At 41.1% G+C, this 16,954-nt stretch overlaps 1 long non-coding RNA gene across 2 annotated transcripts in view; it reads left to right on the top strand.

The window, feature by feature from the left end:
- Window positions 1-16,319, top strand: part of LOC146398696 (uncharacterized) — a 68,643-nt gene extending 52,324 nt beyond the window's left edge. Inside the window, exons 3-4 of one of the 2 annotated variants that reach the window (XR_014819810.1) lie at window positions 12,284-12,383; window positions 14,682-16,319. This is a non-coding gene — a long non-coding RNA (uncharacterized LOC146398696). The remainder of the gene's footprint in view (window positions 1-12,283; window positions 12,384-14,681) is intronic. The other variant, XR_014819811.1, reaches the window with a different exon arrangement.
- Window positions 16,320-16,954: the final 635 nt, after the last annotated feature.

The raw sequence follows: 16,954 nt of genomic DNA, 5'->3' as shown, positions 1-16,954 counted from the left end.
ACCTCTAGGCAAGAGTCATGTCAAAGGAATTGAAGCCCTCTTTAATCTGCCAAGCACATCATACAAAAATGCCACTACCATACCCTACCTATAGTACAATTAAAATCAAAGCTAAGTAATTCGTAATAAAATAACACGTATATCAATATTTTAATGCCTCAAGCAAAGCCCAAAACAGTGGGGAGAGAGGAGAAATGCTCGCGTATGAAGAGTCACTGGAGAACATAGAATTGCAAATGCCAGTTGGATGCTGGCAACACAAATGCCATGGGCAGAACAGCCTTGGGTGATTTTTGAATGTAATAAATACCTTTTTGTATAGGTCTAAACAAAATCACAGTATCTTCTGGTTTTACGTGTTAGGCACATCGCTGGAAAATTCAGTATATCTCAAAAGAGTATGAGAACTGCGTTGTGGTTAGGAATTCTGGCCCTGTGGAAATGGGAGCAGACGGATGGGGAAGGAAGACCAGAGTCTGAACTACCACCAAAGTGCAAGTGAGTTTCCTATTTTCGACCCCTCCAGTATCCCCCACGCCTGGACTCCAGGTCGTCTGAAACCTAGAAGGGATGCCAGGCAAAGACAGAAAGAGCTTCAGGAAAAGCTCTCTAGTTCTGGCTGAAGCGACTGGAAAAGGGACTTCTCAGAGTTTGGAGGGAAAGCCAGCTCTTTTGTTTGTTTGTTTTTTCCTTTTCTCCATTCTTTTGAGACCTCCCGCCAGGCAATCCCAGCCTAAGCAGCAGCAGTGGGACCCTGCAGGTATGGAAAACTCTGGGCTGGGGAGCCTTCCTCTCCAATCAGAGGACCTGTGAGCCTGAGAAGAGAAGCAAACTCCTAATGCTTTTTCCTTCCTGTCCTCCCGTCTGTTGGTCCTGGATACCAGCCCTGTTCTGAGAAGTGTGCAGTGGAATGGGATAACTTTCAATTCAGAGGACCACAAAAGGGAGCCGAGCGGAATGAGAACGTGGCAGCATCACGGCAGAAAGGGAACACTCAGCAAAGTTCATGAACTCCAGGGCTCACCTCCCCACTGCACAGGCGAGGCTCTGACCCTAAACGGCACACTATAAACTTTGAGACCCGAACTAGGGGGTAGACCCTGGTCCCAGATGGGCCCCTGGGTGGTGCACACACAGGATGGATCCAAAAAGAAAAGACTTTGAAAATGCAACTAATAATGGGAAAAAGAAAAAAAAAAAAAAAACCACGTGCGGAAAGAACAAAAAAACAAAGAGTTTATAAATAGATGCACACAAATATGATCATTTGATTTTCAGCAAAGTTGCAAAGGCAAGTCAATGGAGATAAGATAGTCTTTTTAGCAAGAAGTATTTGGAGAGTTGGTTACTAATATGCAAAAAAAAAAAAAAAAACCTCAGCCTAAACTTAATGATTTATACAAAAATTACCTTAAGACAGATTATAGATCTAATAGGAAAATACTAAACTATGACAATCTTTTTGTTTGTTTTTAGGGTTTTACCTGTGGCGTATGGAAGTTTCCAGGTTCAGGGGCTAATCAGAGTTGCAGCTGCAGGCTTACACCACAGCCAGGGCAACACCAGATCCAAGCTGCATCTGTGACCTACACTGCAGCCTGCAGCAACACCAGATCCTTAACCCACTGAGTGAGGCCAGGAATCGACCCTGAATCCTCATGGATACTAGTCAGGTTCTTAACCCACTGAGCCACAAAGGGAATTCCTAAACTACAAAAACCTTAAATGGGAGCATATTCTTTGTGATCTAGAGTTAGGCAAAATGTTGTTTTACACGACATGAGAAACAATGCATTGAAGAAACAATTGCAGATTTAGACTTCATCAAAACTCTATGAAAGATGCTACTAAGAAAATGGAAGACAAACAATAGCCTCGGAGCAAATGTTTTCAAATTATATGTCCAACGAAGGGTTTTTATCCAGAAGACATAAAGAAGTCTAAAACTCAACAATAAGAGAAAAAAAAAACCCTGCCTTAAAATGCACAGAAGACTTGAACACTCACTAACGAGAATAGAGGTAGACAGCAAATCAGTATATGAGAGTATCCTCAGTATCATTAGCTATTAGGGACAAGGACATTAATTACAACCACAATGAAATACCACTACAAACCTATTACGATGGCTAAAATGGAAAACACTGTAATACCAAATGCTGGCAAAGATGTAGCGCAATTCAAACCCTCATACGTTGTTGGCAAGAATGCAAAATGCTACAGTCACTCTAGAAAGCCGTCTGGCCGTTTCTTGTACATATATTTGGATCCTATTCCTAGATATTCACCTAGAGCAATGAAAACTGTTGTTCATACAAAAACCTATACATGAACATGTCATAGCCGTTCTGTTTGTAGTCACCAAAAACCTAGAAAAAATCTAAATGTCCTTCAGTGGATGAATGGATAAACTGGGGTACATCCACGCAACAGAACACTGCTCAGAAATGGCAGAAACAAAGAATTGATCTAGTCAATAATTCGAGTAATCTCAAAGGCATTACGCTGAGTAAAAGAAGCCAGCCTGAAAAGGCGACATACTGTTAGATCCTAGGACACATGGTATTTTCAAAAGGACAAACGACAGTGAGGGATAACAGCTCAGGAGGTGCCAGAGGCTACGGGAGGGAGGAGGATATGATTGCAGGTGAATAACCAGAGGGGGTGTCTTGTGATGATGGAAATACTCTGTACCTGAATGTGATGGTGGTTACACAAATCTATGTACGTGTTAAGCCTATTCACCCAAGAAAGTCATGTTAACATTCGTTTGAAAAATAAGATGAAAAAGTTGTTTGTATTTTTATGTAAAACAGAGTTAGCATCTGGGCTTAGATTTTTATCAAGTATTTTCACCTATATGAACGTCCAATGGGAAGTTCAAGAAAAAGTTATGTAGGATCCTTTGTTGGGCAGGGCTGCGTATTTCTTTGTAAGGTGTCCAGTCAGGGCTGGCACATGTGGGCAGTGGTATTTGAATTGCAAAGTGCAACCCCCATAGGCAGACAATTTAAATGAAAGTGCCCCCTCTAGGTGGAATATTTAGGCTATGGAGCACTTTATCAAAACGGATGCAGCTTTCTTCTTGGCAGGTGGAACATGAGCCAGACTTGGGGCTTTCTCACTCCCTTGTTGGGTGTCTTTGTGTGGCACAGGAATTAATACTGCCATGGGGCAGCCCTGAGTCTAGCATCCCTAACTCCTGACTTCAGAAAGCTGATAGAAGGAGTTCCCATTGTGGCTTAGTGGGTTAAGAACCCAACACAGTGTCCATGAGGATGCAGGTTCCATCCCTTGCCTCACTCAATGGGTTAAGGATCGGGCGTTGTCGCAAGCTGTGGCATTGTTCCCAGACGCTGCTCAGACCTGGTGTCGCTGTGGCTGTGGCATAGGCTCTGATTCAACCCCTAGCCTGGGAACTTCCACATGCTGCAGGTGCTGCCCTAAAAAGTAAAAGAAAAGAAAAAAAGATAAACTATCCTGGTCTCCCAGAGTCTCACACACAAGCAGTTATTAAGTTAGAAAGTGATTTCTTCAACTATGTCATTATAAGCCTTTCTTCGGGTTATTTGTAGTTTACCTGTAAAACACCCAGCCCAGGGCCTGGTACAAAGTACCCTTTCAATAAACAGAGGTTGTAAAAAGGATTTCCTGCAGGCGAATGTCATTGCCTAAAGAAGTTAACTGCACTTCAGGCCAATAGGAGCTAAAGTTTGGAAGAATCAGGGAGAGGAAGACCTGCCTGCCTCCCTTTCCTCTCCTCCCATGGGGCTGGTTGTACCAGACGGCTGGAAATGTCTTTTTCACCTCATTTTCAGATGCTGCTAGAATCTATGCTATACCAGCTTCAAAGGTCAACTCATCTTTGATAAACTGCAGAGAACTGAGAGTTGAATGTACTAGGGCCTGGAGTTGATTTTAACCATTTGTTTATAAAGCTGTAAAATTAAAATATTTCTCTTTTTGGAGTTTCTGTTGTGGCACAGTGGAAATGAATCTGACTAGGAACCATGAGGTTTCAGGTTCGATCCCCGGCCTCGCTTAGTGGGTTAAGGATCCGGCGTTGCTGTGAGCTGTGTGTGGGTTACAGACATGGCTTGGATCTGGCGCTGCTGTGGCTGTGGTGTAGACCAGTAGCTGTAGCTCTGATTCGACCCCTAGCCTGGGAACCTCCATATGTCGTGAGAGCGGCCCTAGAAAAGGCAAAAAAAAAAAATTTCTCTTTTTATAAGTTCACTACAGTGCAACTCCAAATGAAAAAAATGAATAATGATAAATTGTATGTAAAAATACACATTTATTTGTAATTTTATTTGGTGCACACAATTATTTATAACTATATCTTAGATTAAGTAGCATTTTTATTAGATAATGTGTAGATTTTTATGGGAAACTACATACCTTCTCTATTTATGAGATATGACTCTCCCTAGATAGTGGAATGGGAGTTGGGGAAAATGTTTTACTCCAGGATACCCTAAAACACCTTCAAATCGTTTGTATTTATAAATTAATCTGTGCTTTAAAAGGGTGCACTAGTCCCAAACAGCAATAGAATTGTGCTCTTCCCACACCTCCCATTTTTATAGCTCTGAACTAAAAATTTGTCTTCAAATCATTGACAAAACAGTCACAATTGTCTTCAAGCATATGGCCTTGGTAATTTCTAGTTAAATAATTGGACAACCAAAATACCTGATATTTAATCAGTAAGTTTAAGGTCCACCTGTGGGGAGAATCTGAGCCTTAGTGTTATGAGAAAATATCCCATTGATACCTGATGTCATCAAGAAAGTGTCAGCCGTGTGAGAGGTCTAATTTATGAAAATTTCCTTTTTATGGCTCATGCTGTTGAAGTCAGGTATAAGAACTCTTTGCCCAGCCTTAGAGCCCAAAGGCTTTCTTTGTCTCACGCTTTTTCTAAACTTTTAATGGTTTTATATTTTACATTTCCGTCTTGCATCCATTTTGAGTTAATCTTCTATAAGGCGTGAAACTGAAGTAGATTCATTTTTTTTCCATCTGTTCGTCAGCACTATTTGTTGGAAAGGCTGCCTTTCCTCCATTGGCTTGCTTTTGCACCTTTGTTAAAGGTCACTTGGCCATGTTTATGTCGGTCTACTTCTGGGTTGACTCTATTTCATTAATATTTGTGTTACTCCTCCAACCCTGCATAGTCTTAATTATTGTAGCTGTAAGTCTAAAGGTTTAGTAGGCTGATTCCTTCCATTTTATTCTTTTATTTCTCCAAACCGTTTTAGTTATTCTAGCTCCCTTGCACTTCTGTTGAAATTTTAAAATAATCTCATCTATAGCTAAAAAACTCTTGCTGGTTTTTTTTTTTAATAGGAATTTTCTTAACCCTGTGTATCAGTTTGGGGAGAATTGACATTTGGTCTTCTGATCCACAAACACATTTATTAAGATACTTGATTTCTTTCACAGCACTGCGTAATTTTCAACATACAAGTCCAGTACATGTTTTGTTAGATTTATACTTAAATATTCTATATGTTTTTGAGCAATCATAAGTGGCATTAGATTTGGCATCTGTGTGTTCATTGCAAGCATATAGCAACAGAAATGATTTTGTAAATTTATCTTGTATCCTTGAGACCTTTCTAAACTCACTTATCCTAAGAGTGTTTTTGTAGGTTCCTTGTGATTTTCTATGAAGACAATTATGAAATATGCAACAGGGAAAGTTTTGTTCCTTCCTTTCTTACCCAAATGACTTTTATGTCCTCTTCTTGCCTAGTGTGCTGGCTCATCAACCAGCATCGCGTTGAGTGCTAGGTAAGAGTAGACCTATGACCTTACTTTGTTCCCAGTGTTATGGAGAGAGAATTCAGTCTTCTACAACAAGGTATGATGCTGGCCGTAGGTTTCTTGTAGCTGCTTTTTATCAAGTTGAGAAGGTTCCCTTACAGTCCCTCTTTTCTGAGAGATCTTACCATGAATGAGCATTGCGTTTTGTTACTTTTTTAAAATCAATGGGCACTATCGTGTGACTTTTCTTTATTCTGTTAATGGCAGATGACATTGATCAATTTTTCAAATATTGAACCTGTCTCGCACCCCTGGAATACACCCCACTTGGTCATGGCGTCTAATGCTTTTTATATAGCGCTAAATTCTTCTTGATACTATGTTTAAAGGTTTCTTCTATCTGTATATGTCTGTGATTTTCTTTTTGTAGTGTGTTTATGTGTTCCTATGCCAATACCACCAAGTCTTGTTTACTATAAGCTTGCAGTAAGTTTTGAAATTGGAAAATGCGAGTCATCCACCTTTACTGTTTTCAAGATTAGTTTGGCTGTTCTGTGGCTTTTGAATTTCCATATGAATTTAGGATCAGTTTGTCGATTTCTGCACAAAGCAGTAGCTGGAATCTAGATGGGTATTGTGTTGAATCTGCACTCCTACCTACTATTTGTATGGCTCATAAACTCAGAATGGCTTTTACATTTTGAAAATTTTCAAGAAATATCAGAAGAACAGTACTTCATGTCAGGTGAAATTATATAAACTTCAGATGTCCATGTATAGAGATAAAGTTTTATTGGAACCCAGCCATGCTCGTTAACTTACTTACCATTGGAGTTCCTGTCGTAGCTCAGCAGTAATGAACCCGACTAGGATCCAGGAGGACACAGGTTCAATTCCTGGCCTTGCTCAGTGGGTTAAGGACCCAGTGTTGCTGTGAGCGGCAGTGTAGGTCACAGATGAAGCTCAGATCTGGCGTTGCTGTGGCTGTGGCTATTGTTGGTAGCTGCTGCTCCAATTTGACCCCTAGCCTGGGAACCTCCATATACTGTGGGTGTAGCCCTAAAAGGAAAAAAAAAAATTTGACATATTATCTATGGGTGCTTTAGCGATAACAATGGCAGAGTTATAAGAGACTGAATGGCCCACAACACCTAAAATATTTGCCACCTAGCCTTTTAGGAAAAACTTTGAGTACCCCCTGCTTTAGACTACAGCAAAGACTGATCAATAATCACCTGAAGATTCCGAAGAAATTGAGTCTGGGACTCCGACTATGGGCTGGTAATTCCCATTGCTGTTTCAAGGGTTTCTATTGAGCTACATCTAGACCTGATGGAAATTGGTCCTTAAATTTTCCTACTGTGGTATGTAAACATGGGAAGAGAGAGGCCAAGACCATAAGCAGAAGAAAAAAGAAAAAAGAAAAAAAAAAAAAGAGGATAAAGAGATAGAGCAGTAGAACTGGAGGAACATTTAAAATCTTTTTATTGTTACAGATGAGGGTCGTGTGAAACAGGAAGTCTTCTTCTAAATTGCACACTGTCAGGAGTTCCCATCATGGCGCGGTGGTTAACGAATCCGACTAGGAACCATGAGGTTGCGGGTTCAGTCCCTGCCCTTGCTCAGTGGGTTAAGGATCCGGTGTTGCCGTGAGCTGTGGTGTAGGTTGCAGACGCGGCTCGGATCCCGCATTGCTGTGGCTCTGGCGTAGGCCGGTGGCTACAGCTCCGATTCAACCCCTAGCCTGGGAACCTCCATATGCCGCGGGAGCGGCCCAAGAAATAGCAACAACAACAAAAAAGACAAAAGACAAAAAAAAAAAAAAATTGCACACTGTCTGATGTCTCCTGGATCGTGTTAGCAAAAGCGGTTTGTTCATCTCTGTCCAGACACTGTTCAGGGCCTTGACTCAGGAGACTTTAGGGGAAAGCTTAACAAAAAAATTAGGATTCTTTCATAAGCAGACTGATTTTTGAAACTCTCTCTCCTCGGCATTGAGAGTGTAATTCCATTTCACATTTTCGAAAAGCTGTAATTATGAGGTGTTGCGAATGTGCCTAGCAGTATGGATGTCACCTCATTTTAAAGCCTCCAGGCTCCTGAATCTTCAGCTCACTCGTGATACCAAAGACATGCAGAAGGGCAAAGAGTGATGGAAAAGCAGAGATCAAATTCAGGACACTCGAGTTGCATTTTGATTTTCACTGGAAAGAATATAATCTTTCTGTGTCTGGCCAACTAAAGGAGGTGGCCATCATCAGATTTCCAGTGACGGCCACCCTCTGTCCCTCACACATGGGCCGTTCTGGGTCAGTGTAGACCTGACCTGAGACTCAGCACCCTGGGAGGGGGAGAGAAATTCAGCAGCTGCCAAAGGAGGTTCGGAGAAGGAGAACCGTTTCCATCAGGCTAATGAAACCTGTCAGCACCAGCAGGGCCCCAGAGCAGCAGCTCCTAGGAGGCAAGAGGAGCCGACAAGCAGCCAACAGAGGAGGAGGAGGGGATGGGAGGAGAGAGAATTCTTCTTCACCAGTTAGAGCAGGAGAGGGAGGAGTGTGGCAGGAGGCGGTCATGAAATGGAATAAAATTAAAATAGGGTCCAATTAGCAAACTGCTGACTTGGTTCTTTGGGCTCCACCTGCTTCTGGGGTGCAGCTTCTTCGAGGCTGGTGGCAAAAGTGGGTGTGCCTGAGCTTCAGGCCCCTCTCTGCGCCACCCTTTTCAAGTCCTTGTCAGGGGCCCTAGCAATGTTCATGGAATCTGAAGTTTTGTTTTGTTTGTAATTTAAAAATACCGAGACTTTTTTTTTTTTTTTTTTTTTTTTTTTTTTTTGCTTTTTAGGACCTTACTTGAGGCATGAAGTTCCCGGGCTAGAGGTCATGTCATAGCTGCAACTGCCGGCCTACCCCACAGCCACAGCAACTGGGAATCCGAGCCACATCTGCGACCTACACCACAGTTCACGGCAACACCAGATCCTTAACCCACTGAGTGAGGCCAGGGATCGAACCTGCATCCTCATGGATACTAGTCAGAGTCTTAACCCACTGAGCCACAACGGAACTCCCCCAAAATACTGAAACATTTTTGATAAGTTGAAAAAATTGCCACAAAACTATCAACTCAGAAGCTATCACTGTTAGCATTTTGGTAAACCGCCTTCATATACACAAAAACATCTATCTCTTCCCGTAAACAATTTTGCATATGTATATGCTACTCTGTAATCTGCCTGTCTCACTTTTTGGGACATCTTTCTAAGCAAATAAAAGTCACCAATGCTTTTTTTTTTTTCTTTCAGTTCTATTGAAATATAATTGACATACAGCACCGTGAGAGTTTAGGGTGTACCGTACATGGTTTGTCTTATATCGTGAAATGATTGTCACAATAAGTTTGGTGAATATCTATCATCCCATATAGATACAAAATTGTGGTCTGTAAGTGTTTTTTTGTTTTTGCTTTTTTGTTGTTGTTTGGCTGCCCCACAGCATGTGGAAGTTCCCGGGCCAGGGATAAAACCCAAGCCACAGCAGTGACAATGCCAGATACTTAACCCACTGAGCACCAGGGACCTCCTGGTCTTAGGTTTTTAAAATTTTATGAAATAGGATATTTTAACTGCAGTCGGTTAAGCCCACTCTGTCTATCTTAGTTTTCTTTTTAATTTTTCAAGGAAACACCGTACTCTCTCCCAGCTGCGCCCCTCCACCGGCAGCTTCCCAGGGTTCCAATTTCTCCACAGCCTTGCCAATCCCTACTTTCCGGTCTTTGGATGGAGCCATCCTAACGGATGTGAAATCCTGCATACACTTAAGTCGTGACGGGGATTTGGTTTTCTGGGCAGGCTTTTAGGCAGCATGGGCGTATCAGCTCTCTGCTTCGTGGCCGCACCCGTGATCATGGTGCCCACACAGCTTAGCCTTTGCGTGCGGCTGCTCAGCGCCTCTGGACACTATTTGTTTCTCCTTTTCTCTCTCTTGAAGTCTTTGGTATCGGTTTATTCAAGCTTTGTTTTGGATGCTATCACAGATCCCAAGTTTGTGGGTTTATTATTTATTTCTGTTTTAAAGTTTATTGTGTGTGTGTGTATATATATATATATTTTTTTTCCCCCATCCCATTAGTCAAGAGGATGTATTATGCTTACTTGCTTATTCTACCATCTATTGGAAAATGTTAAGGTTGGTCTGCATCTTTCCCATTTGTACTCAATGGTGATGCTCTTTCCGTGTCTGGTTAAAGCTAATGTAGCTGGTACTGCAGGACCTACTCCTAAAACACTGAACTATGTCCTTATTGGTTGATTAAGAGCCACTACCTTGTAAATCCGAGCACCTCCACCGCGTTGGGATCACCTGGAGTGTCAATGGCTGACGGTCAAGTGGGGAAGGAGGGCCTCCAGGCCTGAGCTTAGAAAGAGCCCTTGGGCTCTTGAAATTAATTGTGGATAAGCAGTCCCAGGTTTTCATTTTCCACAGGGCTCTGCAAATTATGAACAGATTATGGCAAATTATGTAGCCGGTCCTCAACAGAATCATTGCCCTTTTGGACGCTCGACCTTTTTACAAGTAGAAAGGGGATTCTGCCTTAAGGTTTCTGCCAGGTACAACACAGGGAACACCACACCAGTCCCCTTTACGGGGCAAAGAGAACCCCAGATTCTCTTTGGCCTTGCCATTCAGCTTGGCCAACATTCTTCTGGAGGCCAAGCCTGGAAAAAGGCATTTAGAAATCAACATTTTTTTCCTGTGCGAAGGTTTATATTTTTAAGAGGCATAACCCTTTTCTAAGCACAAATTTTATGCCCAACCTTCATTTCTTTCATTGTCAAATATATCTCTCCATCTGTTTAAATGCTATATTTTTATTCTTATCACTATATTTCCTAGAAAAATTTTGTAAATTTTTCTAAATAAATCTTTTCCCAAAGGAAACAGACTTTGGGTTCCTATTTCAACCCATCAGTTTTAACCAGATAGACATTTTAAAACCATGCCTTATTTTTGTTTTATTGGCTCATTGAAAAGCCAATAATAATTGGCTCGTTGTTTCAGATAACGGAAATAACTGAGGAAAAAGCTCTAGTTACTTCCTCAGATATATTCTTAATACACAAGTCCCCTTTTAGCATGTTTGGAGGGATGGTAAGTTATCTAGGAATAAATCTCTATTTGTGCTTCTACGCCTCGTCTATGACATGAATTTTGACTCACTTATCTTGCAGGAGTATTGTGGAAATTCATTCAACAAGGTCAGCATGATTTCAACAACAGCACTTTTAAACCAGACTATTACGATTGTGCATTCGCTGTGATGATGCATGATCATTATTTGATTATATCTAGTATAGCAATAATAACAGGTTGTTGAGATTCAATGATATTAAAGACAATTTTCACTCGACTTCCATCACCAGCTCTCTTGGATTAAATGATGACATGACAAGCTTAGATTTTGTAATACAAACCACCACAAAGAATATTAATAAAATTCTGGACTGCACGTTACAGAACAAAAAATGAGACGAACAAACATCATTTGCTTTTTTGGCATCATTCTTGGTAGATTACCAACCACGTTCACAAGTTAGAGCTTTTCAGAAGCATGGAATATAGTTTTTATGAATAAATTAATAGATACGGTCGTCATGCTCTCTGCTTGGATTCTTGCCGCCCTACCTTGCTTACCTGCCTCCATTCTCTTTCCTAGTCTATTCTCGGTGTAGTTGTACCAAAAAACCCCAAATCTTTCCTGGGGTCGCCTAACACAATCAAGGTTCTTTTCTTGATCACATGGAGTCCATCATGGATGCTCCTGGGCAGGAAGCAATCCTGAGGTGCTCTCCTCTAAGCAGTGACTTAGGGATCCAGGTCCCTTCCATCCTGAATGCCTCCATCCTCAACACATGGTTTCCATGGTGACCGTAGGAAAGGGAAGAGAGAGCGTGAAGAGTCATGTAAAGACTTTTATGGCTGGGCTTGGAAATGGTGTACAGTACTCTGGCCCACTCCCATTGACTGGAACCCAGTCACACAGCCCAGGAAGGCTGGGAAATGCTGCCCATGTGCCTCGGAAGAGGAAATGGGACTGGCTCCCATCTAGCGATATCACCCAACACCCTCCAGTGGCTTGAAACCCAAAGACCTCACAGTGGCCTCTAAGGTGCCATCCGACCTGCTCTAGCCTCTCATCCTCTGTCTGCACATTTCCTCACTCTGCTCCTGCCACACTGGCTTTGGCTCCTGTCCAAACCTGAAATGATGCTTTACGCTATAGTCTAATATAGTTGAACTATAAATATTGACAATTTTCAGAAATCTAGGCAACTGGATATGATATAATGACTTCATATTTGAAAAGGTGTTGAAGGATATCCCTTTTCGGTGTCCATTTGTGGCTTCAGAATTCTGTATTGTTAACATCCCCTTTCAGATTAGACTGAGACATTTCATGGTCTTTAGAAAAATATGTTTTAGAATATTTTCAATTCATTTTTTTTTTTTTTTCTCAGAAGAAGAAAAAATATTGGCGTTCCTGTAGTGACTCAGCAGAAACGAATCTGACTACTATCCATGAGGACACAGGTCCGATCCCTGGCCTCGCTCCGTGGGGTAAGGATCCGGTGTTGCTGTGAGCTGTGGTGTAGGTTGCAGACATGGCTGGGATCTGGTGGATGTGGCGTGGCTGTGGCGTAGGCCAGCAGCTACAGCTCTGATTCAACCCCTAGCCTGGGAACCTCTACATGCCAGGGCTGCAGCCCTAAAAAGACAAAAAAGACAAAAAAAAAAGGGGGGGGGCGTTCCCGTTGTGGCGCAGTGGTTAACGAATCCGACTAGGAACCATGAGGTTGCGGGTTCGGTCCCTGCCCTTGCTCAGTGGGTTAACGATCTGGCGTTGCCGTGAGCTGTGGTGTAGGTTGCAGACGTGGCTCGGATCTGACGTGGCTGTGGCTGTGGCGAAGGCCAGCAGCTACAGACCCGATTAGACCCCTAGCCTGGGAACCTCCGTATGCCGAGGGAGCTGCCCAAGAAATAACAAAAAGACAACCCCCCCCCAAAAAAACAAAAAAAACAAAGGTAATAGAACCACATAGAAGAAAACATATGTATTGAGCCCTTTTGTAATGTCCTAAATATAGTACCAGACCTCTTATATTACTATGTTAATCATTCCCAATAGTCTCAGATGTTGTGTTCATCTAGTGGTTGAATGGTTTTTTAATGAATACTATTTTGAGAATCTTGTTTTATTTCTTAGCCTCTTAGAATAAATGTTTTTCTTCTTTTGCCAGGTCAAATTTGAATTGCATTGCTGGCTGTGGGTCAGCTCTTTATTAATACTTGGCTCTTGTCTAGAGAGTTTGAAAGTATAGTATGAATGTGAAGCCTCAGAAAAAATATATTTGATAGTTTGGGGAAAAGATTCTGCATTTTTGATTAGAGTCATCCTAGTGGGTGTGAAGTGGTACCTCCTGGTGGTTTTGATCAGCAGTTTCCTAATGACCAATGCTGTTGAGCATCTTTTCATGTGCTCATGGACCATTTGTACATCTTGGGGAATAGGTCCTGTTCCGAAGAGATAAGCAGCTCATCTCTTTATGTATCTTGAGGCAGATACTGTTAGATGCATGCAAATTTAGAACTGTTATATCCTCCTGGGGAAATGAAGTTTTGAACTTTTCCTTTTGTTATCCTTTAGTGAATCTCTTTAACTCTGTAATGTTTTTGCCCTAAATCTCTTTGCTTTGATAATAATATAGCTATGCTAAGCTTTATTTTGGCTAATATTTGCCTCGTATAAATTTTTTCTATCCTTCTATATTCCACTTTTCTTTATGATTTAGGTGTATCTCTTATAAACAGCACATGTATGGTGTCTGTTTCTTTATTCATATTGTCAATCTTGGTTATTTACTGGAAGTCTAAGTCCATTTATAATTATTGTTATTGGCAGTTCCCATCGTGGCTCAGCAGTTGATGAACCCGACTAATATCCATGAGGATGTGGGTTGCATCCCTGGTCTTGCTCAGTGGGTTACGGACATGTATGTCGCAGACATGGCCTGGATCCCGTGTTGCTGTGGCGGTGGCGGCTACAGCTCCGACTGGACCCCTAGCCTAAGAACCTCCATATGCCGTGGGTGTAGCCCTAAAGAGACAAAAAGACAAAAAAATATATATATAATAATTGCTACTAGTATATTGTGATTTCTCCTTACCAGCTTATTTTTTCCATTTGTGGCATTTTTCCTAGATTTTTGCTCCTTCCGTTTGTTTACTTCCTTTTCTACAAAATCTTTTTTCTATTTTCATTATTTTACATTAGTAGTTTGGAAGATACAGTCTAATTTGTACACAATGAGCATCCTAGATATTTACATTTAAACAAATTCTAAAATTAATCAATATCTCTCTCATGAATAGTATAAGAACCTACTACCACTACCCTGTCAAACACCACTCTGCTTTGTATACCACTGTTCAGTATTTGGCATTGATTTAAGCTCCACAAATTAGGCATCACTATTTTTGTTGGTATAGTCAATATTTTTTTAGTTATGCTCACACACACACACACACACACACACACACACACATATATATTTTATCTTTTCTAGGGCTGCTCCCGCGGCATATGGAGGTTTCCAGGCTAGGGGGTCGAATTGGAGCTGTAGCCGCCAGCCTACGCCAGAACCACAACAACGCCAGATCCGAGCCGCATCTGTGACCTACACCACAGCTCACAGCAATTCCGGTTCCTAGTCGGATTCGTTAACCACTGAGCCACGACGGGAACTCCACTCACATATATATTAATTTATTTGTTCAGCATTCTTTCTTCCCTTCAGATCTTTCATTTATAGTAATTTTCTTCTTATTCTCCTTCTTCTTCTTTTTTTTTACTCACAGCATTCAGAAGTTCCCAGTCCAGGCGGGTCCTGCTCTGGTGTAACAGGATCGGCTGTGTCTTGGGAGCCTTGGGACACAGGTTTGTTCCCCAGTTTGGTACAGTGGGTTAAGGAGTTGCCACAGTTCTTAGGTCAAGACTGCAGCTTGGATTTGATCCCTGGCCAGGGAACTCCATACGCTGTGGGGCAGCCAAAAACAAACAAACAAACAAACAAAAAAACCAGGCCAGGGATCCAACCTGCAACACAGCATTGACCCGAGCCACAGCAGCAACAACGGCCAGATCTTTAACCACTAGGCCACCAGGAAACTCCAGGAGTAACTTTCTTCATGCTCAAAATAAATTCGTTTTTCTGGTACAGAGACATAATTTGCATACCATAGCTTTCACCCTTTAAAGGATACCATTCAGTGGTTTTAGTATATTCACAAAGTTGTGCAACTATCACCACTGTCTCATTCCAGAACATATTTTTTGTCCCATTAAGAAGCCTCATGCCCATTAGCAGTTACTCCTCCACGTTCCCTTCCCCCAGACTCTGGTAACCACAAATCTTCTTCTTCTACTTGTTTCATAATATGTCACTGAGCATGTTTTCAGGGTTCATACGTGTTTGGCATAAATCAAGTCTACCTCCCTTTTATGGCTGAATAATATTCCATCATGCGGATAGACCATATCTTATCTATTCATTAATCGATGGACATTCGGGTTGTTTCCACTTGTTGGCTATTGTGAATAATGCTGCTGTAAGCATTTATGTACAACTTTGTGTGTGGCTGTATATTTTCAGTTCTTTTTGGGTGTATCCCTAGGAATGGAATTCCTGGGTCATGTGGTAATTCTATATTATCTTCCTGTCAAGCCCGTTTTTAAAGAGGATGCTCCATTTTACAATTGCATCAGGAATGTATGAGGACCCCATCTTCTCCATATCCTTGCTAACATTTATTTCTGTATTTTTAACTATAGTCATCCTAGTGGGTGTGAAGTGGTAGCTCCATATGGTTTTGATCAGCAATTTCCTAATGACTCATGATGTTGTACTTCTTTTCATGTGCTTACTGACCATTGGTATTTCTTTGGAGACGTGTCTACTGAGATCATTTGTCCATTTTTTAATTGGGTTATTCATCTTTTCATTGTTAAGGTATAAGTTTTTTTTTTTAAAGAATATATTCTGGATACTAGACTCTAGTAACAGGAAAGTATGGTATTGACAAAAGAATAGACAAACAGAGTCCAAAAATACACTCCCATATATATATACAGACAGCTGATCTTTGACAAAGGAGCAAAGACAATACACTCAAGCAAAGATTATCTAGAGCCAGTAGGAACAAGTGGACCTCACTGTTGTGTGTGCATCTAGCTACTCTTATTTTATCTACCTATCAATCATCTATCTAATCTGTCTGTATTTAAGCCCATGAGTTCATACTATATTTCCAAATGCAACTCAATACCACAGAATTAATTCTAGACTTTGTTCTTTCCATATTTGTAATTCCTTTCTCTGACAGTCAAAAACCTGGTTCCCATTGTCAAGTATATATTTCTGATTTGTTCAGTCTTGAAATACATAACAAGTCACCTCAGAATTGTTAATTGATATGTCTGCAAAAAAAAAAAAAAAATCTACTTACAAGAGTTCAGGGTTTTTTTTGGTTGTGCCCACAGCATATGGACTTTCCTGGGCCAGGGATCGTACCCTCACCACAGCAGCAACTCAAGTCACTGCAGTGACAATGCCAGATCCTTAACCTGCTGTGCCAGCTGGGAACTCCAAGAATTCAGTATTTTTTTAGAGTTCTTTTTGTCTTTAACCTACTGGTATATCGTTCAAATACTGTATTCAAAGGGTGCTGGGGTTAGTTCATTTTATCTTCCGCTCTTCAGTGTGGTTCTATTATTCATTTAACATAGAGTTCTGTCCATTTGTTTCTGTTTGTATTCTATTTTGGGGTTTTTCTCCATTCTTGTTGATTTTCTTTTCTTTTTGTTGATATTTAAAAAGCATGTAAAACATGAATATTAAAAAAGTCAGAACTTCCTACTGTATAGCACCAAGAACTACATACATTCCAATCTCTTGTGATAGAAGATGATGGAAGATAACATGAGAAAAGGAATACACACACACACAAACACACACACACACATGACTGGGTCACTTTGCTATACAGCGGGAATTGACACAACATTGTAAATCAACTATACTTTAATAAAAAAAATTCTGGAGTTCCTGTTTTGGCGCAGCAGAAACAAACTT

This window comes from Sus scrofa, chromosome 11, assembly GCF_054392235.1.
Source record: "Sus scrofa isolate SSC_HxYL_T2T_F1_AM1 chromosome 11, Sscrofa_HxYL_maternal_Yorkshire_Landrace_v2.0, whole genome shotgun sequence".
NCBI lineage: Eukaryota > Metazoa > Chordata > Mammalia > Artiodactyla > Suidae > Sus > Sus scrofa.
This window is presented reverse-complemented; position numbering and strand designations above follow the sequence as displayed.